Source organism: Haliaeetus albicilla, chromosome 9 (genome assembly GCF_947461875.1).
Source record: "Haliaeetus albicilla chromosome 9, bHalAlb1.1, whole genome shotgun sequence".
In the NCBI taxonomy this organism is placed as follows: Eukaryota; Metazoa; Chordata; class Aves; order Accipitriformes; family Accipitridae; genus Haliaeetus; species Haliaeetus albicilla.
The window spans coordinates 38,726,604-38,752,377 of record NC_091491.1 but is presented as its reverse complement, the minus strand read 5'-3'; the positions used below and the strand labels follow the sequence as shown (position 1 = coordinate 38,752,377).

Genomic DNA, 25,774 nt, shown 5'->3' with positions numbered 1-25,774 from the left:
TGCACCAGTGTCGCTAGGGGAAACATTTGGCCCAATAATTCCTTAAAAACTCAAGGTGGTGGTTGTTTTTTTTTTACCCCTACTGACTGTGAAATCTCAGTGAAGTCAGTGGTGTTGCATAGACTGTAGATCACTACAGGTTTTGGTGCTTTGTTTTCTGCTAGATTTTTTCTGTTATTGTATGTTTCTGGCAAAAATTGCCCTTCATTTATGTAATTGCAAGCACACTGGATGCTCTCCCAATCCCTACCTGTGCAGGCTGGACCCACACAGTCAGAAAACTCTAGGTTTTCCAAAGTCTTATAAGAACAGACCTTTTTATTACTACAACTACTATTTAAATTCAGTTACTTTCCCTTTCTTTGCCTCTTCCTTCGCTGCCTGTCTACCCTCCCGCCAGAGTGTGTGCTCCTTTCCACTACTCCAGAGTTCATTTTCTCTGACTTGGCCTAATAGTGACCCAAACTACTCTTCCTCACAGCTCAGAACTTCCTCTCTCTCTCGGTATTTTTCTTTCATTCCCTCATCATCACAACCCTCCCAGGCCTTTGTATCACATTAGATCCTTGCAATATGATCCTCTAACTGGGGACAGAAAAGGCTGTTCATCGCTCCTTCTTCCTTTCTCCTCCCAGTTCTCCTTGTTCTCCTGTCATTGCCCATGTTTCTGTCCCGCTCTCCCATCTGTGGTGCCACCACATTTAAATGGTTCAACGCACCCACAACAGCCCTGCTCCTCTTCACCTTCAGTATGCAGCTAGTTAGATATATAGATCTATATGCAGTAAGAGGGTTCATTTCTATTGATTTCAAGACAATTTAAAGTGTGCCTGCAAGATACTGTATGAAGACAGCCTTACTGGACCATTCTTTATCCCAGTAAAGTTGATGGGACTGTTCAAGTCAACATCAGGAGCCAACACAGCCTTTTTTGGATCATAAACCAGAGACTTACTTTCATGTTGCCTTGAGTATTGCTTTTCAAGTAATCAAATTTACAATCAGTCTAGCCCCAACAAGCACATTTGATTATTAATAGTTACTATACCTATCGGGCCACCATAATATACTGAGTTTACCCATCAGAAGGGAATTTTTATCATGGATGGCCCTGTTCCAAATTTTACAGGAGGCTACTTTCAATAAAAAGGTAGTTATGGATATGGCAAGGAAACTTCTCTAATGTTATTTGTGCACAGTAATAAAATAAAAAAAAAATGAAAATAATCTTAATTCCCTACTGAACACTGATAGAGAGACTGGTTTGGAGCTGAAATCAGGCTCACCATTCTGATGCCTGTGGCAGTCTATACTGCTAGTATTTTATAAAGATCATTTTATCACTAGATACATTAACAGCATATCCCTAAAACTTCCCTTCCTACTATCTAGAGTTAAGTTAAAATAAATATTAGAGAGCACTGAATAAGAAAAAAAGTCCATAATAATCCCAGACTCTGCAGAAGCCCAGATTTGTCTCAGAATCTAATTAATATTTCAAGGGTATCTGAATCCAGCATTTTGACTTGGGTCCTTTGCTACGATTTATAGGAAGGTTTTTTCCATCCCTAACGTGATGTCCATTCATTCCCACTGTCATTTACTAAAGACTGGACATACCTTGGGGCTAAACAAAGAGCGGAGACAATGGTGCCTTTGGCTTCGCAGGCGAGCGGTGGGAGAGGGACCTCTTTGCCTGCACACCTAGCACCGCGAGGGCTTTCCGGCATTGTTATTAAATCAATACAAAACACCAACAGAGAGCGTGCATCTCATTTTTTAAAGCCGTATGTTTTCTGAGCTGCTTATTCAATCATTTTAACAATTCCTAAAACCGCGACTCGCACCGCACGTGTCCTTTCGGTGAGAACCATAGGTGATATGATCAAAGTTAGCCTACACCTAATCAGCACACAAGAAATAATCAAGAATCTTTTTTTTAAGACGTGTTCAATTCAGCAAAGGGCAAAGACTATTAGTCTTTTCCTTATTTACTACAGTTTGGGTGAAATTCACATTATTTCCATTAATATCGTTCCCGCCATATCAATTATTATAAGGTGCACTCAATAATGCGGCTACGTTATACCTCGAGCAAAGTATCTTTCAGTGCGGTTTCTCAAGCAAACAAGATTTACATCCTAATGCAAGATACACGGCTCTACCAAACTAATGCCATATGTCTCTTTTTTTCAGTCATTGCCCCAGTGACATAATCCACCGGGTAGATTCAATGTGGAAAAGAATGTTAGAAACTCCACAGAGGAAAACAAGCACCAAAACAGAAAGTTGGATGGGACTGATTAAAGCAGCACTTTTAAGCACGTTGAAACAACAAATTTTTCCCTACTGTGGCAAAACAAATCTGTCACAGCAGATTCAGTCATAAATCATCCTATTGATACATGGAGAAGAGGAATCTCAAGTGGAAAGATTTGGTTATATATTGAACATCCCTAATCCACACCCATTGGGTGACCTAAACCAGCAGTAGTACACGTGTATATCTCTATAAAATAGCATCTCTGCTTTCCCTTAATACGAAATTCCTGAACACCTGGATGCTCCCATGTCATGAAATAAATGCTTGTAGAATAAAAATTTACAGTCCTCCACATGCATTAAATTTGTTTAAACACTTTTTCAAAGCAAAGGCCTTTTTTTTCTTCTTCTTTTTTTTTTTTTTTCCTCCTTTTTTAAATGGCGAGCTGTATTTTATAATGGAGCGCCAGCTCTCCGGCGAGCCTCCATTCTTCCAGCCCTGACAGACTGTTTGTCAGCTAAACTCCCCTTGTCATGTATCCCCACCACTGCCAACTCATGCACGGAGACCTTCACTTTTACTGCTACCACTTGCACCCTGCGCAACCTTTGTCATTGATCACTGATCCAACCCAGTGCCCACATGTTCTTCAAGTGCCTACACAAGTAATGAGGTACTTGTGGTGTAAAATTAAACTGTCAACTGTCAGCGATTGATAACCACAGTGAGAGCTGACCTAGAACACCTGCACCCGTGGCCAAGACAGGTGTGACACGTTTGATCGCTGAGCCCTACTAGTCAGTGTGACCCGACAGTGTCCCTCCATGGATTTCGCCCCTGACAGAGACGCCGTATTTCAGCCCCAGGTTTCCAGCGCCAGCACGGGAGCAGCCCCCTCCCCAATCATTGCAGACCCTCTCCTCCATCTCCTCTTTGCGGTGGCTGCAATGCAAGTGATGCCAGGTATTGGTGGCGACAGATATTTATGGCCATGGAGAGTCTTTCTACCTCCCCATCTCCTCATTCCCCCTCCTGATTCCTCTTCACCCCCAGCTTGGCAGCAGTCCCCACATTTATCAGCACTGTCACCCCCTTTATGGAGGTTTTTTGCGAGCTCCCCAGGGCTCAGTCAGGATCTTCATTCACATATGTGAGTTGATTTAGGAACAACACTGAGTAGCATTTATGGCTATTTTTGTAGCATAAAGACTTGGGTTCTGCTTCTGCGTTACTCTGCATAGCAGGAGCACAGAGCTGAACGTTGCTTTGGCATCATTTAAGCAAAATCGGTCTGATGCTGTTGGGAGCACTGAATAGGAAATCTCCTTTCCCCCTTCTCGTCTATTCCATCACTGCCGTGGAGGAACACATCCCTCTTCACCCAGCTGTAATTAGTTTTAGCTGTGGTTACTACACAACATTTAGCCTTCAGTTCCTATTTGAATATTTTTAGTGTTATTGTTGAACTATTGATTTTCACTTTAAGCAAAAAGGGGATTTTAAGGCACACACTGTCTTTTAAAAGCCCCTGAAACACGTCAGAAAATAATGGCAGGAAGGTTTCTCCCCTCCCCTCCAACAGTTGCACTATATTAAGTTCATGTGATGAGAAGATAAAAATCTATTAACTTGCTGCTGACCTTATCGACACAAGGATCTCTGCAGACATTACAGGAACCATATCTCTTCTGACTTTTACATCCAGAACCTCATGCACCAGTGTCCCAAACCAAATATAAAATCTTCATGATGAGTGAAACAGTGACACATACTCCGACTCCGGTCCTGCCGGCTGGCAGGAGACACGGGGTCCTCCGGGGCCCGGGTCCAGCCTCTACTTTCAATTTGACTTCAGGGGCGTTTTTTTCACCATATGCTGCTGGGGGCTCTGAATCAAAACACTTTGCATAGGACCATATGCTATGAGGCAAATGTGCTGGATACAGAAAGGCTTTCTGCTCCCCCATATCACCATGATGTATTGCAAACATAATTAAAGGCGAGTAACGCGGGCACTCCTGTTTGGGTTAATCATTCCTTTTTGCAACTGATGCTGGTATAAAACAAACCAATTTTCAAATTAGACCAAAAGTCCATCTAAATACATATTGCTCGCACACACTTACACCTCCCACATTTCCACATATGCACCAGGCTCCTCCTCTGTGCAGACAGTAGCTCTGGAAAGGCAAAGGATTTAGGGTTTTTTATTTTTATTATTAAATAAGAGCTGGTTTGTGCAGAGCAAGGACTCATACCTGTCTCCGATGCTTCTCCCATTTCAGCAATCAGTGAGACAAGGGACCATCACAAGCACCATCGTGCTCCAGGTGCTAGAAGGCAGGGATCAGGCAATCATACAGTGGTCTCCGAAAGGCAGCAAAAGGAGTTGGTGGCAGGCAGTAGGTGCCACTGGGAGGACAGCAGCAGCATTTGCCAGGAGGCAGCGGATTCCCGTGCAGTTAGAAATAAGTCTGCGCAGGATGCCAGCATGGCTGCACCCCAAACAGCCCACGGTTGGATTACATCAAATGAAACTGGAGTGTTGTAACACCATCAACCAGCATCCATGTGGTTTGCTAGCGTCACTGACACCTAAATTCCAGGGGAATTTGCTCAGTAGCATAGCTAAGGGGATTTTGCTTGGACTGGGCCAACTCTCGGGGTAATTCGGATATCAGCTCAGCAAGTGAGGTGTCACGTACCCCCACCGCACACCAGAGGCAGGGCTCTGCATCAGCAAAGCTCACCATCTCCCAGCCCACAAACATGGCCAACACTCCACCCAGCTGCTCCATGCTTCAATTAAAAGATAAACTCCAATGTCAACAAATCATGCAATAGCCAAATGTTTTCAGAAGGTAGCTGGAGCTCAAACTAGCTGCTCTCGAGGCTGTGTGAACATGTGGATGAGCCTGCAGAGCAGTTTCCCAGTGACCAGTCAGCATGTGCAGTTACCACCTCCTTACCGGGGAGGTTTTGGTGCCAAACACAGGAGAGTTTCTGGGACGTCCCATGACTCACGGCTCCTGCCCTTACACCCTGCTCCGGCCACCCACCGCAGGAGATGGGAGGCTGGGCTGGAGAGACCTGTGGTCCGACCCAGCACATCTGGTTTTACATTTGGGAACGTGCTCACGTAATTTTCTAGCAGTACCTGGAAAATCCTCAAGTGTGCTATTAATTTGAAAGGCCAGTGTCCCTCCAAAGCTCCTGGCATGCCAAGGCAAACCGTCTGAGGAGCTCCAAGCTGGAGCAGTGCCCGTGCCCCATCCCTCCCCATGGCTCCAACCCCTCGCACACGTTTCACTCCAGAGAGCTCAGAGGAGCTCGTGGTTAGCATAAGGACTGGCCAAACCGCATGCTGTATCCCCATTTCAGCCCCCTGTGTTCCTCCAGGATCTCTAGGAAAATGGTTTCATTCCCGTGCACCCTAGTTTACTCTTATTTTACAAGAGCTAGTAGCAACACCCATCCCACGGAGGTGTTGGGAAGTGAGTTGCAGTGGTTAAACATGCCTAAGCCACATTCATATCGTGAGTAATAAAAATATATTACAAATGCCTAACAATAAAGAAATAACATGGCTCAAGCCACTGCTGGTTGTGGTTGTGGTTTTGCGAAACAAAAAGTCCTACTGATGGGGAAAATTGCTGATGATTTGCTTCACAGAAAGAAAAAATAAACAAGTACAATATAACATGGAACAAAGTTACAGTTTGATCAATGATGCTTTTTATATTAGTAGCCGATGCAGGCTGAAAAATTTGGATGCCAATTCAAATGTTTTCAGGGCTCAGAGATGTAACATAGAGCTCTGCATGCTGAATGCAGTGAACCTGACAGGAGGATTGCGAGCAGCTACTGTTCATCATCCAGTCTAGGCACTAACGTCTGATACTGAAACTACAGACTCACTGTATTTGCAAGCAAACCCTAGTATTTCTGTTGCACATACAGCCTTTCTGTTGCTTTACTGCAAACAGGTTCTGCAATTTGTATGCTAGAAGGACAGTAGATATGTTGCTTCTCATCGATGCTCCCTGCAAGACATGCTGAGATCAGAGACTGCAACCCAGCCCAAGGAGAGATCAGTATGTAAAGTATGTCTGGAGCACCACATACAGCTCACTCCAGCATGCGCCATCAAGGAGAAATTAATGATACGTGGAAAGCTCATTCCAGATGATCACAGTGACCAAAACTCTTGGACCTAGAGCCTCTTCTTCCCCCCCCTCCATCCAGAGAGAATCTCTCTTGTTTTTATTCTAATCACAGAGCTGACTGGAAAACCAAAACTTCCCCAACCACCCAAGTGGAAGCAAAAGAGCTGATTTCAGAGCAATAAGGACAAAACAGAGTCCAGATTATGCACCTCCCATCCCAGTGTTTTGAAATCAAGAACGGTGCACACCTTCTGGCACCAAAAAGAGATATGTAAAAGTAAAATTAAACAGCTAAACTCTTGGGCATTCCTTGGGACAAAAAAAGTCAGCAAGAAGTGACATCAAAGATAGGTTGTTTACATATTGGGGGACCTGTCTGCCTGTCTCTTCGCATTGATTTTTACAGTACAAAAATATTATTTCAGTGACAAGGATGTAAACCTTATTCAAAACAGGATTTAAACCATATCCTGCGAGTGAGGCATCTCTTCAGATAGCCTGCCTGCACTTACAGCATACCGAAGGCATGCTGATTTTCGTCTGCGGTGTTTGTTAAGAGGGTCACAATATCAGGAAGCAGGAGAAGGCTCATCAAAGCCTCGTTGCTCGCCTTCACCGCTCATCAGCTAGACAGTACCTTGTTTTTTAAAGCAGAGCGGAAATGCATCTCCAGTGACCCATTGTTAGAAACTTCCTTTTGTCTTTAAGTTTGCTGGAAGGAGTATGGGGGCCCCTTTTAACTCTTTTCCAATAGGTAATTTCCCTTAATTAGGGCTCTCATTACAAGTGAGAATTTATCAGATGTGATTAAAGAAGCATCTTGTCTCTTTCCTATCGCCTCAAAAGGGGCATATTTTGATCTCCCGGCATGTCTTGCAAACACAGATAAGCACAGGCATCGAGCTGAGAGATCACAGCAGAAATTTGGCCTGCCCAGAAAGTTCATGTTTGGATCTCGGCATCCTCAGAGCTTCCCTCTGAATTGCAGGGTGTCAAAGCCGCCACCGCCAGGGAGCGGTGGGGCTCCCGGGGCAGGCAGGAAGCCAGGCAGATGCAACCACAGAGCTGAGCTCCAGGGCTTCAGGCAAGCCACAGTTCCTTAAAAACCCCATGTGCACCGTGTAAATCACCTTCCTGAGTGTCCCTGGACTTTATTCCTTCAGAGCATCCATTTCAAACAGACCGTGCCCTCAATATGAAAGGGCAACTCCTACCCATGACTGTGGGAGTTTCATGAAAAAAATAATATAGCCCTTTTGGAACACCTCTAAATGCATTTCCCCATGCTGCAAGCATGAGAGATCCAATACAGAGCTTGCTGAACCAAAATCCTGCACTCACATAACAAATCTGTTCTACAGGTGCAGCCCTCTCTGCCATCAATACCCTAAACATTGGCCCTGCCCCTGATGCCTTCTGCTCTGTGTCCGAGCTTGCTTCAACAAGAGGGAAAAATCTCCCATTGACTTCAAAGGCAGCTGGATTGGCCCAGTATTTTAAAAATGCACTTGTGCTCTCAATAATATTGTTTATTTTTAATAAGCATGAGTGATAAACTCATTGGTAAGTGTACTATTTTATAGAGTAACTATAGAGATGCAAGTTATTTTTTATTACTGTGAACCAGCGAAAAGCACCGAAACTCAGATTATAATAGCAAGAATATTAATTTGCACAAAAAAAAAAATGCTTTCCCACCTGCAAATTATAGTATGCACTTACTCTCATTAATGATCTAGTATTTACACTCACATTGACCACAGAGTGAGCGTTAATCTGACAATAAAGCAGCAGTGAGGAATTTTCCAAACATTAAAAATATTCATAATCTGTGAATCACCTACAATCCAAGGTGTCACAAACATTCATCTCCCTATGTGTCACTCGCAAACGTCTGTCCCCTCTTCCCCTCATACAAACACACATTCCATTCAACCACAGATACAATCAGGCTTTAATTTTATTTTTCTCACATAATGTTAATCAAGAGCTAAAAAGATAATTTCCTTCTACCACAAAGCAATTCCACTGTGGTGGAACAAACTGTTATCTTAAGTTTCACAGAGCAATTGTTCAATAATTCCTGTTTGTGGCTCTTTTCCAAATCCTTGAGAATAGCTCAGGCTGCCAACCTTTCTTAAAAAAAAAAGAAAAAAGAAAAAAGAAAAAAGAAAAAAAAAATCACAACAGAAGCCAAAAAGCACTTGCTGTCACTCAGGGGTTCAGTGGTGGCAGGCTCGGCCATTTCTCAGAAGAAACTCCAGTCCTGAGACTCCAAAACACAGAAATGCACTGTCTGTTTGAAGACAATTGCCTGGAAAGATATAAGCTCCCAGACTGTAAACTTGTCGCAGTTCTGGCCCTCCGAGATGGTGTTATCTTGGTTTGGTGGATTCAGTGAATTGGAAGCTCCAAGAGGAAAAAAAAAAAAAAGGATACTTGGCATTTCTGCAGTTTTCTACATGCAAAGCACAGAATGAGCTTTAAACGATTAATGTTTGTCAAAGAAGAATGGGAGGGTGTTTTGTTGCATGAAAGGAAACTGATAACGTGGATTTCTTCAGCAAAAGTAATAAAATGTTCTGTTTCTATGGAAAAAAATTAGAAATAATAACAACAGAAAGCACCCTGCATTTCAAAATCACTATTAATTTTAGCCTGTGAGCTCACTGAGGAAGGGACAGTCATTTACTACAGCTTGTACAATGAGCAGCACAACAGGGCGCTGCCCTGCCCGTCGGTGGGAGTTACCATCAGACAAATATTAGAGCAATATTAATCGTCACAAGTGAAAGTGCAACATTAAGCTGCCATTTCAAAATCTCTGGGTCTGAGCTGAATGAAGGAATAGGGCAGGGAGGGAGGTCCAGGGGCTCAGACCAGCCAGTACGGGGCACCGTGTACAGACCTGAGCTGCAGTCCGACCTCCTCCAAAGCATCCCAGTGTAACCCTGCGGCACCCTGGCTGGGATTTCCCAAAGGGTTTGGCCATGGCTTGCAGGAGGCAGTGCCTGCTTACTCAGGGTAGACCCAGCTGCTGAGTAAGTCTGGTGTTACCACCACCACACTCGCACCATGTTCAACACCAATGCTAAAAGGGGCAGGGGAGGTATCGGGGGGGAACAAGATGGTTTTTACTCCAGAACATAGGAGTCTGCAGAGATAATCTGTGCAAGTGGATTACCCATAATTTTTTGCTTCATTTAAATGTTTCTTTACATTGCTTGCACTTTGGTGTAAATGCATGTATCCCAGTGAAGCTCTTCTCACTCTACAGCAGAATAAATTGAAGAATCGAGCCCAGGCCCTCTTCTCCAGCCACCCTCTGATTAGAGTAACACAGCAGGCTTTTCAGGGCTGGAATACACTATTTTACCCAGTCTCTAAAATTTTTGGACTCAGAGCACAACAGAGAAGAACCTGACCATTCTGCAAAGATGCTCCCCAGGCAGAAGAGGGAAAATAAACAGATATAAATAACCACTGGCTGCAGAAGATCTTGGCTGCATCTGTACCTGCACACTGCACAAAGGCAGTGAGTTTTAGACAGGGTACAGCTAAGATGAAAACACTGCTGTAGAGCTAAGCAGGACAAGACATGGTTTCCCACCAGCCCAGTGTGCTGGGGCTATCCCATGCCTCTTCCCCCCCACCCCAAAAAAGCCCAAACATATTACCATGCAAAGATAGGCTTCACATTAGCCTTTTGACCTATCTGAGCTCACAAATCAGATCAAATGTATAGAACTGCCCCAACAGCGAGCATCAGCAGGAGCCCACTGCCACATGGTTAAAACCCCATGGAAGGGAAATCAGCTCGGCTTTCCTGCTGGGGGTGGACCAGGCTTCAGCCTGCATAGCTCACCATTTCTGCCATGGGACAAGAGGCTTCTCCTGCTGCCTGTCTGCTCATGATGAAACTCAAGAAAAGCAAAATCAATAAGGACAGGAAGAGGGGAGAAAACAGATCACAGAATATCTGCCAATACACAAATCATGTATTGTGTTTTGGACAATTCTGTGCTCAGTCATGGAGGTACCACTTTGAAGTAATTATCAGGAATGAAGATATTTGTTAATTCATGTTCTCTCCCACAGCTTGCCAGGCAAGCAGTGTATGTAAGACCAGGTTCTCTCCACAAATCCTCATGCATAAATCCCACTGAGATCAGCTGGGGTCCTGCACAAGCCTCCCAGACCATAACATGGACAGGAGACCAAACCTCTCTTTCATCCCAAATCCAAGTCCCCACGTTCAGTAGTTTACCTATTACACCCCAACAAGCCCTCCTGAGTTAGTGCCCCTGAGCTTACAGGGCCCTTCCCTTTAAGTTCCTCCTGACTCAGAGATGCAGACAGGAGAACGGCCACCCTGGGCTAAAACACACATACACGCACATGACTTAACACCCTGATCCTCCAGGATAAGCTATGAGCCTGTAAATCACCACACTTCCAGAAAACAATAGCTACCTCTTGTTTAAATAAAACTGCACCTGCTATATTAACATACCACTGAACAATTGCTTTGTTTTTCACTAGGCATCCAGGCTGAAGCCATGCTGCTTCCTGACCCATATATTGGAAGACTTATTCTTAGAAGGGTATAGGGGTTTCATGTCACACAGCAGCATTTTGCAGTGATCACCTTCCTTCCTTCTTTTGTACTGGGGCAGTACATGGCTTTGTTTAGCTTTCAACAGGTTTATTTCCATCACAGCCCTCCAAGACCTTGCAGCCCTTCTTTGGCAAGTGTTCCTTCATTTTGTTTCCCATCTTGGGCTATTGCAAGCTCTGAACTGCTATTTGGGCCATTTTGGATCATTTATCAGAAGATCCTTCTCCCATTTGAGTTTGGGCAAAGCAGGCGCCAGCTGAAAATTTCTTTGCCAAATGTTCAATCATCGCTAAATCATTTTGCTCTCCCCCCAGCAGGTTAATTATGATGCCCGTTTCAAGTTTATTTCTCTCTACTCGATGCTTGTTTATTGATTGCACTGGGACTCTTTTCTAATGGAGTTATTTTACTCAAATAAGGTACTCATCGATGATTGAAAAATGGACTGCTTCAAGAGGTTGGGTCACTGATGTAGGGAGCAGTAAGAGTTTTGTAGGAGAAGTGTGCAGTGGATACAAGAACCAACTTCACTTCACCAAGAAATACGGTGTCTCCCCCAAAGAGCATGGATCGGTCATTGCTAAGCCAAAAAAATGTTTTATTCCTGAATCTGAGCCCAAAACAAACCCAAATCCAGCCCGTCCAGCACATTTCCGCTTAGATGTGCATCTTCTGTCCTGCAAGCTACCGTGCTCAAAACAAGCACCCTGCCTCCGCTCACCACCTCCGCCCACAGCCAGGAGTGCTTCCTTGCAACCGGCTTTCCAGGAACACGGTGCCCGCTCCTCCTCGCATCCTCTTCCTGGACGCCTGCCCCACGCCACGCTTCCTGCTCGTCCCACACGGCTCTCGGCCGGATCCGGCACCTCCTGGTTCACGTGATCATTTCCATTCTCAGCTGCCTGAAGCCAATGAACTTTGTGGGGAGCTGTGCTCCGTGGCCCCATTCAAGAGTAACGTCAAGGCTTCAGCCATTCAAAACTGCAGCTGAACTTATAAAAAAACCCAAACATCTGGATGCAGACCATCCTGCACAATTATTTTAGCAATTGTAAGAATATTTGTCCTGCTCCTGCAGGCACTACTAGTAGGTTACTCCTCTTCCTTTTAACCTAATTATGGCACTGCAGCCTGAGCAACAGGTGACTTTTTTTTTAGTGTAGCAGCTCAGAATTAAAGAGAATGTTATCAAACTGCATTTCAAGGCACTATTCAGAGTTGCTGGTGAATCCTGGAAGCCAGGTTGCAAAGATAGTCTTCAATTAATTGACTGACACTGACCATCAGGGCAAGTGGGATTTCCTCTTACACAAACCACCAAACACACAAGCCCACACCAGCATCCTACCACATGACTCTTTTGTAAGAGCAACAATATCTGCACTCCTCACCTACAAAGTCTCCATCCAGTCCACTTTCATTATTGTTCCCTCCCAATCAATATATTAAATTACTTTTAAAAAGCTTCCACATGCAAGACATGACATTTCTCAAAGTCCCATATAGAGGAAGAAATTACCCTGAAAGCAAGTTTAACCTCCTGGTCTCTCTATCAGCAAGGTGTGTAACCATATACCAGGGGAAACAGATGCCAGCTCTTCTGAAGACCTGCCTTGGCCAGCACCTGCCCTGCCACTTCCTTCACCTGTGATGTGCCCCCATTGACAATTCTGCCCAATGTCTTGGCCAACACCTCCAGCAGCACCAGGTGATTTGGCTGCCTCCAGCCCAGAGCGCCCAAACTGGGGTACAAAGCACCTGCCATGCCTCGTGCCAGATCCAGCACCAAGACGACCAGTGAGAATCACCAGTACCAGCAGAGCTGCACCTCTGCAAGCCTCATCAGTGCTGCAAGTCTTAGTGGTGACCACAGCCACCCACATGGGTGCTGCCACCCTACCACGAGAGAAGCCCCATGTGGGACGGCCAGGTGCTGAGAAGCCTTTGCAGGCCAGCAGCAGCTTGGGGTCAGCAGGAACCAGTACGTCTTACAATGAAGGGAAGCTGAGCCAAGCTCTGGACCAGCCCCTCCCTGACACAAGGGCATTTGAAATGTGGATCAAGAACAAAGCTCTCCGTTAATAACAGCTTGTTTTGTGCAGTGAAAAATGTGCAATATTGGATTCACAAGCTGAATTCCAAACTGCTTGGCCATTTTCCCTTCAGCTTCCCAAATTTATTGAAGTGCGAGAGCTTGGCTGTCTTTATAGTGTTTGAGTGACTGGCACATCACTCAGTCGTGGAGACTCACATCCCTCATCACTGCTGTGTCCGAGGGCAGAGTCAGCTCTTGTGTTCACACACACTGGTCAAGCTCAACATCCACTTGCACGCCCGCAGGACAGCTAATTTCCACAGAGCCCTCACCAGCCTCCCTTTATTTTGCTGCGGTGGGTGCTTCCTTCCTATCTTGCTCCTTCCAAAAGCCAGACAGCTCCATCACCAACTGTCCCAAACACAGCAACCGATCCTACACACATCTCTGGAATATGGATGTGGGGAAGCCACCACTCTCAGCATCTCCCAGACTCACAACGGTCAGAGGCACAGGGGGAGGCCATTCCCATCACCACTGGAGGTAAGAGAGATACCTTCATCCTCATGGCAGACAGTTGTCTGCTGACTGTACATACGTGCAACATCTGCCAAGCAGAGGGACCAGCTTGTGTCCCAAAGGGTAAAGAGAAAAGCAAAGGTGGGTCATTCAGCCTTGGAGCAAAGCCCAGGTGAAGCACCACTCCGCTCCCCACACAGATCTTTGGCCCCTACACCCTTCTCCTGCTCTAGCCACCAGAGAGCACTTCTTCCCTTCCCTTTTATCAGTCAGGCTCACAGATTGAATGTTATCAATTGACAGCTTTAAAGCTAAGGAATTGTATAAATTAAATACGGTCTGCAGCAAATATACTGAGGAGCTAGAATTTATATACACGCTAGATATGGGAGCTCTTAGTTATTACCCACTTAAGGCTATGGCACTGATGAATGGTAAGGCCACCCTATCCCTGAAGGCACTTTTCATTACCCACAGTATAGGAATATTGAGAGAGTGTGTGTATGTATCCAGCACGACTGCTCATTTCCATAGTTCTCCATCAGGTTTGCATTCAGTTTATAAAATAAAAAATTACTCTGGGGACATATTTCACTCATTCCAGAACCCTTTCTCTCTCCCTCTCCCCCCCAGCCCATATCCTGGCTGCCTCTCTACTCCTCCCAGCCCCGATATGGTAACAATGCCTTTAAATCTGATGGAATTTATTAAATGAAACAACTTAATTACTATCAATATATAATGTTGTATACTTCAGCCTCAACAGAGACGTCTGATCCCATTCTGCTCCTGACCTTTAATGGCCATCAAATCAAAGTAATTTTGGTCAGCTCAGTACAGCTCTGACACATGCCCAGGTCAGGAAGATGAAGGGACACTAATCTACCATGTTACCCTGCCCATTGTTTAATACCTTTTTCAATAGAATTTAATAACTGGAGAAATGCCAGTTTTCTGTCTAGTTTGGGTTAAAACCTCTTTCGTCGAAAATAAATAATTATGGAACATTCTGAATAGCCTAGGGTTTACATAATTGGTGCCTCTTAGACAGAGCAATATACTTGCCTTTGAAGTTTGCAAGGAGAGGAATTTAGGAATTCAAATCAACGGCAGCGCTCCTGAGTGCGCTCCGCTCTCCACCTTGGAGGGGCCAGTGCCAAAGGAGGCTTAATTAAGGGAAGCGAAAACCACTTTCGATTCACCAAGGTAACACAACAAGTGCATTGCTTCCTCTGAATTGAGGGGAAAATAGCAGGAATGCTTCCACTCAACAGCAGCTATTCTGCAGGCAGAGACACAAGTCCTTCGGGGAGGGAGAAAAAAAAAATCTATCATAAAATAACCAGTAACACAGCACCCCGTGCATAAGGACAACAGGAGTGTTTAGGTTCAAGCATTACTATTTATACATATTGTTTTCCTAGTGCTAAACAAAACAAGTTTTCCCATGCGAAAGCAAGGGACACTGCCAGGAGAGCTAGACACCCTGTCTGGATCGGACAAATAGCTTGACTTATTGACAGGGCAGCTAGATGCAGCAATATTTTATAGTGGATTCACTTTGCTAATGCACTTGCACCAGGCCACTTTCAAAGCAACCCCACACTTCGGAAAAAACTAACTGCAGCACAAAAACATCACGTCAAGGCAGATACTGGTGACTCTCTGGAAAACCCTAGCTGCATCAAATGCAAGGGCAGGAAACTAGGCAATCATTCAGGGATTGCCAGGTTTCAAATCAGCCCTGCCTTTGCGTTTGTGAAAAGGGGAGGCTACAAATCATATCTGCCTGGCTTTTGAAAACACCAGTCACGGAAGCTGAGCAGAAAACACAGAAGGATGTTTTTGTTAATTACCCGTTTCTCCAATACCCATTCTTTACCTTAAGTCATTAGTCATGTAACATAGCAGGCAGGTAACAAAAACCAGCAACCGAGATTTATAGGGCATCTCTCAACCTGAGGGTCCCGCAGCAGCTTACAGGGTTGGGATTACATCATGCCAGAGCTCTCAAAGGCTGAAGGGCCAAAACCGCCCTCGGTGCAGGCTCCATCACACCGCAGGTGCTGCTACAGGTCGCAAAGAGCTTTGCAGATCCACGGAGACAGGCTCCATCTGTCCCAGCTCCCATCCGAGGCTAGCAGAAGTGGGATGCAATGGGAACCTTATGGCTCAGCATCCCTGTGCTGCCCGTGCAAGGGAAACAGGGAGGAACTCCATCAGCTCTGGGGGAGTTATTCGGGTGTAACTTAGAGCAGGATTTGTAATCAATCCTCACCCAGACACTTACTTGAGAAGGAATTCAGGGTTTGGCTGTACGTACACCAGAATCACTTCACAACCACTGAATACATTTATGGTGTAATTGAATCCTTTAGTGATTTTTCTTAAAGGGAAACCTTATCCATTTAGGGTCGATTCTGCATCATTAAAGTTAATGGGAGTTTTGCCACTTACTTCAGTGACAGTAGAGCTGAGGAGGGGTCGGGGCAGGGCAGATCACTCTATGCAATGCATCAGCAGCATCTCTGGCTGTCAACCTCTCCGAGAGTCATGAAAGGAGTATTTTTCTTTTATTTTCTAGAAAAGTTTAAGAGTAAACAGGACAAATACTGAGCCTTGATCAGAGGTCTGTGACCAAGCTCTGCTCTCATCCAGACTGAAGTAAATCCAGAGGGAAGCTGCTGAAATCAATGGGGAGCTCGTCTCAGCCTCTGCAGCGGTCCATGCTGGACATGGAGGGGTTTTAACACTGCTCTTAGGTGCTTCCCCCACACTGGCTTTGCAAGAGACTAGTATCTACTCTCCAGACACACAAAGCTGAAGTGCAAAATATTCTTTTGATTCGGAAGTAAGCACACAAAAGCATTTTCCCTCATAAACTGCTATGCAAACCTTTTCGCTTTTCCCAGCCAGCCGTTCTCTGCATCTGATTCCACATCTGGTTGCCCTAAGTGGAAAACACTGGTGAGTTTAAATGGCGTGAGTCAACTCCCATAACCAAGAAGGGCACAGCCTAGACCACCGAATCACAGCTTATGAGTCTTTCCTAGAGCATTCTGAGATAAAAGATCTTGGGTTTATTCAGACAGAGCCAAACCCTGCTGATACCTAATTTTGCTTCTATTACCTCATTAATAACCTATAGACGTTCGCAGCTTACACTTCTTTCTGTCTGCATTGTGGTTGTCATACACAGGCAAGAGGGCTATTTCTTGTTGTATTTGTTTTGGGTTTAATTCCCAATTCTAGTCTATGCCTCTGCCACCTTTGCAGGGCTGGGCTCAATTAACCCTTTTGTGTTCTCTTTGCAATGAGCTGCAGCAGTCGACAGGCAATACACAATCTTTTAACTAGTATTAACGTATTCATGTGAAAATATTCATTGACAGCTTTATGTAGCATGGCAATCACTAGAAGTGGGATTTAAAGTACAAAAGTGGCATTTAGTAGTTAAGTGTAAAGGCACTTTCACATGTAACTTAATTGTAAACATGTTTAACATGTCTATTTGCAGCTAAAAACAAACCTATATCTTTAACAAATATTTTTCATATTGGTCAGACTGGCAAAACCAAAATTCAGTTAAAGTAATTTAACCATGTCAGGTAACCTCTTTAAAAAAATGTTTTAAATGAGGGATAAAACTGTTTACAAGTTTTTAACTGTAAAATATTTCTTTTCTTCTTGTATCTTGCCAATATCAATAAAGAAACAACATGTATAAATATATATAAACAGACACTTGGCATAAGAACACATTTCATGAAATATGAGTAATAGAGCAGGAAAATTCAAAGTATATTTCTTTTTTACTGTATTGAATGGACAGGTTACCTTAAAGAATACATTCTGTGCAGATGGATGAAAATACAAAGTGCATGCAGGATATGTAGGATATGAACAGGGTGTTCATTTCCAGGTAGAAATACAAACATTTTGGTTCATTTCAGATCTCACTTACGCTGCACTATTTGGTGTAATTTCATTGACTCCCATGTATTTGGACTTCAGTCCAGCAAAGCACTTAAACACATGCTTAGCTTTAAGCGCACAATAGTCCCCTTGAAGTCAAATTAAGCACATATTTACGTGCTTTGCTGGATCAGGGCCATACTACAGATTTACACAGATGTAAGTGAGCTCAGATGAGCTCAAGCCACAATGTTTGTGTCCAGATTCAAATCCAATTGGCAAGTGCTTTCAAAAGCCAGAGGTATTTGGATTAGGGGTTTTGGTCCAAGCCAATCTGTAACTTTAGTACCTGAACCCGCATTTCTTGTGCGCCCAAGACTCCCATCGGCATTAGTGGAAGCTTTGGAGGCACAAGAAGTACAAGAGCAAGACCTCTGGGACTAAAGAGCCAATTTACTTAAACCCAAATTATAACATTTTTTAACCTTTAGATTAAACCAAACTCCCACCAGAGTTCAGGCCTCACTCCATTACATTTCTCACCCAGCATTTGGATTTTTTGTTTATCGTATTACTATTGCTTTTGGCTAGCATTTGCTTTATTATATAACATTAGCCTAGGAAAAACTAATGGGCACCATCAAATAGCTGTTAACATAAAGCACTTATAAACAAGTGCCATTAGTGAACTAGCAGAGAGCACAGGAACTCATTTACATTACATCTGTTAGTGTTGGATAAACACAGATTTACGATTTTAAATGGCAAATGATGCCTCAGCTTGGTCAGAAATTAATTTCCAGGTTTCTCACAGACTTCACCAGTCCAGCAAATGGACGCCACATGCTGAACCCCCAGCTACAGATAAGCCAGCTAAGAGGTGCTAGAGACAAAGTGACACGCACATTTGCCCATGTGCATGCACCAGCCTCTAACATCACCTGCAGCATCAGACATGCAAGCCCCTTCCACAGCCATGTGGAAAAAAAAAAAAGTCATCTTCAAATCATCAGGAACAGAAGTTTTCACCTACCACTCTGCGGCTCCAGCATGCTCTACACGGATCAACAGGTTCCTGCTTCTGGTATTGCTCAGACCAGAGGTGGCTGCTGGCTCTGCAAAGCCTGTGGTTCCCATAAATGTGGGAAATGCTAGCACCGACATGGGAAATCCCCCCGGCCCAGCACTGAGAGCAGCACAAGAAGCTGGGGAGCCCTTTCAGCAATTCATGCCTTCTCCAGAGGATGCTCCTCAACAGCAACAGCCTCCAATGCACACCTCACCCCCGCTGTGGTCAGCAAAGCCTCTGTGGGACAGCACAGCCGGTCTCTGCTGGTTTTATCAGACACTCTTATAGGATTAGCACATCTTTTCTTGCTTATTAACCAAAACCAGAGCGAGATGGTGCTATTTGATCACCTCCACTGCTGCAAATACAGCAGGCAGAGCTCTCGCCATGCACAGCATGCTGTGAGCTTTCAAGAGACAGTATTTCAGCATCCTCAAAGCCCTCTCCCTTCTCACACACTACTGACTGGGGCAGCACAAAACTAAAGAAACACACCGGCTTCTGCCGCTGACTGATGGCGATCTAAACCTGCAGCCAGAAATTAATGGTTTTGGGGGTTTTTTTTATGTATTTCTGTACATTGAGGGAAGTACACAGAATATGGCAGAATCATGGAAGAGGAAACAATGGAGGCACTGGCACTCAAAGCTGTGGCAGAAAGTAGAACAAAACATAGCATCCAACACCTATTCCCATAGTATTTTAGCTGTGGATAGGGAGATTGTGCTGGGAAAAGTGGTTCATCATTCCCCCATGCTAATCTCCAACATCATCTGAAAAGTACACGGGAGGAAGAAAAATGTCTTCCTCCTATTGCTTTGGGATTTTATAACCAACACTAAAAAAAAATCATTGCCAGTAGACACAACACTAAGCAAAAACTCTGCAGAAAAAAAGAAAATTAGGTGTTTCTCAAGAAAAGATCAGATTGTTTCTTTTAGCCTCTGCCCAAATTCCAGGAGGAATAACACTTTGTTGATACCAGTTCTGGGATGACACCTTGAGACTGCTGTTATAGCATGTAATTACACCAAGGAGATGGAGACACCCCCAGCTTCAACTGCCAGCAGTACTAGGGAAACTGAGGCAGCTTCACATTGTGCCAAAGCCCAAAAGGTAAATCACACCCTCAACCCACCACCAGCTGAGCAGTACCTCAGATGATAGCTCCACAAACACACAATCCCACCCAGAGCAGTGTATAAAACACCAGCAACACTTTCCATGGTGTCCTACAGGATGGACAGCAAAATACTTGGCAGGGAGAAACATGTCTTCCACCCAGCACAGAGCCAACCTTCAACATTCATTAATTAGCTTGCAAACAAGCCTGAAATAGAGGACCCAATTTCACCATGATGTGGCACAGCTGAGCAGGTCCCTCCCAGCTCTATGGAGGTGAAGCTCAGGAGAGGCAGGATGCACCCTTGCAATCTCTCTTTTTCCTTTGTACTGAGCGATCTTCGCTCCTGTATCTTCCACCACCCTTACATCCCATCGTATCTCAGGCCATCTGGCACATAATGTGCACAAACATACCAGGAGAGCCTCTGAAAACCTGAGAAATCCTGATGCAACCACAGGAAGAAATCAGCTGGGCAGCCTGCATACTTGAAAGGCTGCAGAGGACATCAGGTGGTGCACAGTCCCAGCTCGTTAGTGCATAATTATAAAAGCAGATGTACTGCTCTTCCACACTGTTTTGGGGTTTTGTTTTTGGTTTTGTTTTTTTTTTTAAATAAATTGTACACACTAAAAAAACCCCACGACTTAGTTAACAGCCTTTCCTCACTTGAATGCTCAGGAAGCCAATAATGATATAACGCAAGTCTAATCTTTTGCTTCTCTTCAGCTGGTGTTGCACATCTCAACAGAGTTTTTTTAAAGACTTTATATAATTTTTTAAAAGCCACGAAGATCAGTGTAGCTGTAATACTGGAAAGATATCCTAAAGACTGATAATGGCACTGAGGCCTAGAAAACACAAGAGTGACTGATGGGTAGTCTTGATAATTCCGTATATCAGGAAGTGGAATGAGAGATGGATAGATAAAATAATGTTGTTATATAGCCATGAAAACAAGCCTATAAAGATATTCCCAGAAATTAAAGCCCAGGCTGTCTCACCATGATCCTATGCTCTGAAACAAATGACACTCAGGGAAGAACACAATCCCCAGGAACATCCAGAAATCCAAAAGGGAGAGAAAAATCCTTATTTTAAAGAACTGTAAGTATTTTCTGCTTCTAAGCATTAGAGACTAGAGAAGACCTTGACAGAGTGAAGATTGCCCTGTATCTGCTTTCTCCCCACCCTGGATGGATCCCAGAGCGAACAGCCAGCAGAGCCGCATTGAGTCCATCCCCTGCCAAAGCAGGTTCTGCTCTCACACCAGTTTTACACCAGTTTAGCTCCATGTGCTTTGGGGCTGTTACTTGAGCATGCTAAGAGGAAAAAAACCTCTGAGCCAACGCTATCTGTGTGGTTCCTGTGGCTGACAGGAGGTATGGCTGGGCAGGCCACATCTGATCGGCCAGGGAAAGGTCTGTCTGCTTCTGCTCCTCTGACAGTCGGGGGAAAGGTATCTTGGAGAAGAGAGGGATAAGAAGCTCCAAGAGCGAGATAGTTTGGCTGAAAACCCCACCAGTAAAACATTCCTTTTCTTGCTAGCCTCCTGCAGAATATGTCTTCAAGCTATTGGCAGATTTGAACGCACAGAAAATATCTTTTGCTAAAATATTTTCTGTATCAAGATGATCCAGAAAATTTCTGAAATTAAGTACCTTCTTCCAACTGAAAGTGTATTTGCCAGGTACTTCTATTAAGTCAGTCCAGTGTCAAAATACAGCAGCAGAGGTTAATATTTGGATGTAGCTGTTTTTCTAGCCATTTGTATCACTTTTATTTCCTTTCCTTTTTGTTCTTTCCTTAACCTCTTTTTTACTGCTGTTAAATTCCTTGCTTTCATTTTTGCATAAGTTCAGCCTTCCAGCCCGCTCTCCGATGCTGTTAGACATCAGCTCAGGCTCAGACTTATTACTTCTGATATGTCACTCTGCAGGCAGGGAGCCTAAAGCAACACTGTTCCCTCCAGCCCTCACAAGCTTCAGCTGGATCTTCACCGACCCGCAGAGTACAGCTATTTCTGCAGAGCAGGAACTCAGAGGAAATATGTGGACCTGAAGAGTAAGCGCAGCACCTTAGTTCACACTGAGCCTCTGAAACAGGAGACGAAGCAGGAGGTCAGGATGCACAGAGGTGATTTAGCCATGTTAGCTTGCTGAGCTCATGCATATATAGATATAGATATATAAAACTGGTATACCACTGGGGAGACGAAACCATGGAGAACAGCATATTTAGGCCTATTTAGTGTTTGAAAAACACTGATCATTTCTTAAATCAGATGTCCTCAATTACTTTACTATTCCTGCACAGAAAGGTGCCAGCAGAGCTGATTTGTTTGCCTCCTTTTGCTCAGGGGTCTGACAGCAACGTGTCAGGCATGTCCCATCTCCCGGTTCTCTCCCCACCACCACCCCTGCCTACTGTCTGGTCACTTCCATCTTATTTCCAGTGCTACCTTTGCTGCTGACAGCGAGAGATAGCCCTCTCCTTCCAGTGAAATACAGAAGGCTGGCAGAAAGAGTTTGATGGTTACTGGCTGTCCTATGCACGAGGCGCATAAACAAAGTGGGTAAAAAGACATCAAATATTTTCTCATTCTTTCTGCTCTGTGGCACCAGGAGGAGCAACCTTTTGAAAAGGAAGTACAGCCATCGGAATGAATACTCCTTTTTTCTCTAGTTTTTTCTCCTTTTTTTTCCTTTCCCACAGTGGTCTCTGCATTCCTTTTTCTCATTCAAGCTACATAAATAGTACTGAGCACTGATGAGGTCTAAATTCTGTTTAAAACCCCAGAAAGGGCTTTTAGGGTTATATCTGAGTCCTCAGACCAGTTATAACTGGAAGAAGAAATGTCTGTAATTTAGTGTCTAATAAACAAACCGCCAAGGTCAAGATGGCATCTTCTCCCATACCCATAATCACTTCCCTCAACATTTTGAGTTGTTGCATGTATCAGCAGTACTCCTTCTAATGCCCAGCCACATTTAATTTTCCTTCTATAAATGACTTCCCAAAGAGAAGTGGGTGTGAATTATTACATTATAAAATAGATTTTTAAAAGATGAACCATGCCGAGTATAAAATAACTATTCGTGTGAGGAGGAAACATAGCAGAGGTTTACCTTGTAAATCCCATCGAAGGAATTCTGGACCTAGATTTACACACACACATATTTTGGCCAAAAGGCTGAGGGACAAGTGATTTTAACAGCCTCTGTTTTGGAAGATGAGCCTTGAGATTGTGATGATCACCTCATGTGTAAAAACCAGGGCTCTTAAACACATTTCAAATTAGAAATGCTTCACCCCCCAAAAAATAAGTGTGTGTTGCTCATCCCTGGACCTGGGTCAAACTATTCGGTTGGCTTTGAAAGGACTATTCCTTCCAAAGGCTACCCAGCCATGCTGTGCTCAATGTACAGCTTTTCACAGCAGAGCTGAGTGCTGCTGTCATGTCCTGCCCAGCGGTCTGATCCAAAAATCAAACATTTTGGGAAACAGGACTGCATGGCACAGCTTCCCACGGCAGGTCTGCATGCTGTGCACAAAGCCGTAGCACCTTGGCTTCTAACATTTCTCCCTATTTACAAAATATTATATCTAAAACTGTTGCACTGGTAACAAAATTGCAATCAGAAGTTAGGAAATTGCTAAATAAAGCCCATTTTACTGTCTAACTTCAAGGAAAGCCATAAAATTATCAGTCCTCTCTTTCCTCAATATATTTTCTTTGCAGTTTGTGATGCTCCATGGGGTATTTCTCTATGTGAACTCCATGACGGTTTGGCTCCAAATTATCCAAACATAAAAGTGAGCTTATGAAGCCTCACTCAGAGGTTGTGTGGACCCTTTTTATTGGCACAGACTTAAAAAAGAACCTTAATAAACGTTATAGGCTTGGGGGACTTTTTGGTTGCTGACACTTGCCAGCCACACTGCTTGCATCCCTCTTGCAACACCCAAGTGGAAAGCAGGCTGGAACCACAACCCAGGGATTTTATGGGGCTGGATTATCTGCCGGTATTGCCCTCTTCCTTCCCAGTGTATCTCAGAGCTATTTTCTTTGAAAGCAAGTGGGTGATGCTGCAAGGATACTCATAGCTTAATGCGGCTTGATCACCCAAGGTTACGGACATAGCCAAAAATAATAGGGTCATCTAAAATGGAGCCAGGGGGGCCATTTGCTGGCAGAGGGAGAGGTCTGATGGGATTAAAGCTGAAGCACATCCACCCATGTGCAAGCGGAAAGCCTAGCACTCCACAGTCCCGATTCTGTGGATTTTCCTCAAAGCATCCATTTCTCCTCGGGATTTTATTACTGCCTCCAATGATGCTGTAATTGCATACGTAGGGCAGCAGGCCTGAACTTTAATCTGCATTTCTGAGGGCCTAAGCTCTGCGCAGGCTGCCTGTGTTTGCACAGAGCTCAGCACAACAGGCATCCAGTCCTGGCTGGGTTCTGCGGTCGCTGCTTTAATTCAAGTCATAATAAATAATAATGTCAGGTTGGAAATAAATCTTCTGGGTTTGGTCCATGGCTGATCCTTCAGCATGGTCCATGCGTGCATGGTGAAAGCACCAGTTGGGAAGCTTTTCTGCATCCCATCCTAGGTCTAGCTCTGTGCCACCCCTTCTGGCTCAGTCTCGGTTCGGTTTTCACTTGGGGCATTGGTTTAGTACAGACAATTTCACCTTTTCTCTCATTCTGAGCCAGGTCACTGGTATTAAAGACAACACATAGTTTTATTCCCTCAGATCTCTCTGATCTGCATCGTCTAGAGTGACCTAGTGCAACATTTCTTCATTTCTCAGTTACCTTGGCTTTATCTGGTATCTTCCATCGCACCATGTACCACAAACTCCTGGATAGTAATTATTCAGGCAGAGCATAAATACTTAATAGCACTTAACACGGGCAGTCAGTGACTACTGAGATATTGCTTACTATATGATCTGAAACAGTGAGGACAAATATATAATACTGTTTATCTTTTACAATTAACAAGTCTTCCTTATTGCTGTGAATTATCATTATCATGATACAGTAACAATAAAACAGCAAAAGTATAAAGCAGTGCTGTTAACTCAGATACAGCTGACATCCTTTTGCTTTTCAATGTTGTGTATTCTTAGACCAATACTCCATGCCAGTCCCTGCAGCCAAAAATACATCAAGAGCCTAAAAAAAGTAAAATAGAAACATCACTTCAGAATTCTTTCAAACGACATGTTTCCTTTTCTCCCTCTATACGGAGCCACAAAGAGAATGGGGAAGATTAAAACTCACAAAAAGCATTGTTTAATTCCTCACCAAGGTGCAAGTAAATAAAATGTGCCACAATAAGTTCAAATTGCAAAGAGTTTTCAAGAGGGAGAGGTTAATCATTTCTGTCAAATGTTGGAAATGTTAAATGATTTTTAAACCAAAAATATAAGCACCACCAGTGACTCAAGCCATGTTTTAGACATGTTTGGGGTGATTTTTTTCCAGCGATCCGTGCTTGTCTCTCACATACCTTCTGTTTTTCTGAGGTGAAATTGGGAGGCATGAAACAGAACGCTTACTAGAGGCACCAGGTACTTTCAGCAGCAGAGCTATTTGTTTAGAAGGTACAAATTCAGGCTATTTGGACAACCACAGTCCTTGGGATGCAGAGCCCGGCAGCACAAGCCAGGGGTGCTGGATCCCTCCTGCACCCCCCAAGCACCCGCTGCAGCCCCCAGCGGTCCTCGACCCATGGCAGAGATGGAGAACACAAGGAATGGATGGGGCACGGTGGGAAACAAGTATGCGAAGTCACCACAGACCCCCCCATCAGCGACGTTCATATTTCATCGTAATGGCTAAAATGACTCTTAAATGAGGCCAGATTATAGGGGCAACCTAATTCACTTACACAGATGTAAATCCAGGTATCTGTTACAACATTGCATGTTGGGGCTCACCACAGAGAAAAAGTTGCTGATAAAACCCCCCTGAGGACAAAGGGAAGCAGATTCCTCCCGGCCAGACCCGATCCAAAGCCCGTTGAAGTCGGTACAAGCTCCTTCAGATCCAGT

At 44.2% G+C, this 25,774-nt stretch overlaps 1 protein-coding gene across 6 annotated transcripts in view; it reads right to left on the bottom strand.

Annotated features, from left to right (window-relative positions):
- MECOM (MDS1 and EVI1 complex locus) overlaps positions 1 to 25,774 on the bottom strand; it is a 344,182-nt gene that overhangs the window by 309,035 nt on the left and 9,373 nt on the right. The gene's annotated exons all lie outside the window — the stretch shown is intronic.